This window comes from Octopus bimaculoides, chromosome 12 (assembly GCF_001194135.2).
Source record: "Octopus bimaculoides isolate UCB-OBI-ISO-001 chromosome 12, ASM119413v2, whole genome shotgun sequence".
NCBI classification, from domain to species: Eukaryota; Metazoa; Mollusca; class Cephalopoda; order Octopoda; family Octopodidae; genus Octopus; species Octopus bimaculoides.
The window spans coordinates 64,547,389-64,549,265 of NC_068992.1; the positions used below are offsets into that span (position 1 = coordinate 64,547,389).

At 32.7% G+C, this 1,877-nt stretch overlaps 1 protein-coding gene across 1 annotated transcript in view; it reads right to left on the bottom strand.

Moving 5' to 3' along the window:
* Positions 1-1,877, bottom strand: part of LOC106884490 (uncharacterized) — a 93,407-nt gene that overhangs the window by 90,199 nt on the left and 1,331 nt on the right. The gene's annotated exons all lie outside the window — the stretch shown is intronic.

Genomic DNA, 1,877 nt, shown 5'->3' on the forward strand with positions numbered 1-1,877 from the left:
ATATATATATATATATATATATATATATATATATATATATATATATACATTCATATATTTATATATATATAAATACATACATTCGTATATTCACATACATATATAATCATATATATATATGCACACACACCTGTATATATGCGCGCGCGCGCTTGTACATATATGCATGTGTTGTACTTAAATGACGACTGTGCTGCGGTTGATTTATCTTTTTGGCCAAGATTCTATTTCATATTTTCTTATAAGTTCTTCGCAGTTTGTTCAGAAGAGTAAAACTGCTCAAATCCATCATCATGGTTTCTTGACCTTAACGTTCTTATCTTCAAGATAAAATCCTGTTTGTAGGTTTTGATGTTTCTTTATAAAAGTCTTGAATTTTTTACCTTTCGTCTTATCCCTCTTATTTCAACGAGCATTTTAATTTTGTTTGCGGTTAACGTGTTTCATCCATGTGCTTAGTTTATCCTTCTGTTTCACAATTACTCTTTCTTGTGTTTCACTATTACTCTTTCATTAATGCCACAATAACAGTATTTTTAAAGCAAGTGTGTACAGATTTGCTTTTCCCGTTGTCGGATGTAGTCTATTACAATTACTCCATGTTTGTAAGTTTACGGTAATCCGACTGGAGATTATAGGAAGTTTACAGCTGACATGTTTTCTATCGAATTCGTTAAAACATATTAGACATTAACATGTTTGCAGATTTACACGTTTAGAGTTTGTCCTTGATTAGACGGTTTTTATGATTTTAGTATTTCTGAGTGAGACAAAAACCCGATTTATTTTTCCTTACTAGAATCACGATCTAATATATTTTCATAAAAGAAAAACTATCGCCATAAAAAGCGAATATAGTCTGACCAGTCAGCACTGGTGATTTATTCACGGCTGACATATTTATTCATAGAAAACGTAAAGTTTTTCCCGTCAAAAAATAATCTAGAATCTTCTGGGCCGACTGTTGTTTAAAGACGATCTAATTCAACTTGGAGCTACTTCAGAATTTGCATGAGTCGGTCGTTTTTCTCATCGATTAGTCACTCATCTCGCTTACCTTTGTCAATCAATGACTACTCATTATATGCAATCATTCATATACCTTGTATCACTTATGCAATATTAATTTATTGAATGTATATGTTTCAATACAGAGCGGAGATAAATAAAATATTTGAACACTCAAACTATTCTTAGCGTGGTTATTGTTAACACACGCAGTCTAACATCCTATCTGATATGAGAAGAGCTAAGAAAGAAGACTAACAACCACACATCATTAGTAATGGTTTGTGGTTTTGTGATGCGGCGTAATGCGTTTATAGTCGGATTTTAGGACTGTTTTTGATAATGTGTTCATCCAACGGCCGGCTGGAGAACTTGAGGAGTTTCTCAAGACATTTGGAAAACGGAGGAGAATGCAGTGGGCTGTTTCTAAGAGAAAGATATAAATACCGAGAAACATAGACTTTGTTGGCGAAAACATCAAATGAAGATTTCTGTTGTTGGCAAAAGCACTCAATGGCACTGCAGGAAAATAGGTCGCAACGAATTTGTATCTGAACGAAAAGGATTGAAGGTAGTACTCTTTTCCACTAACGAATATAGCTGAGTTATTTATTTTTGGATGAAAGAACTAATGACTCTCCGTTCCTTTGGAGAGGAGGTGCTATGACTTTCGGCATAGAATGGTGAACCACAATGTTGAGCTTAGGCTCAATTATTTGTTATTTTTGTTGTTGTTTCATTTGCTTTCCTTAAATAATTTTCATCATTAAAAAAATGTGGCGTAATGTTTTCATTATTAATTTTTCAAAAAATAATGAATAATCAAAAATGTTTAAAAATGCGAGGCAAACTTGTCTCCAAGAATAAGA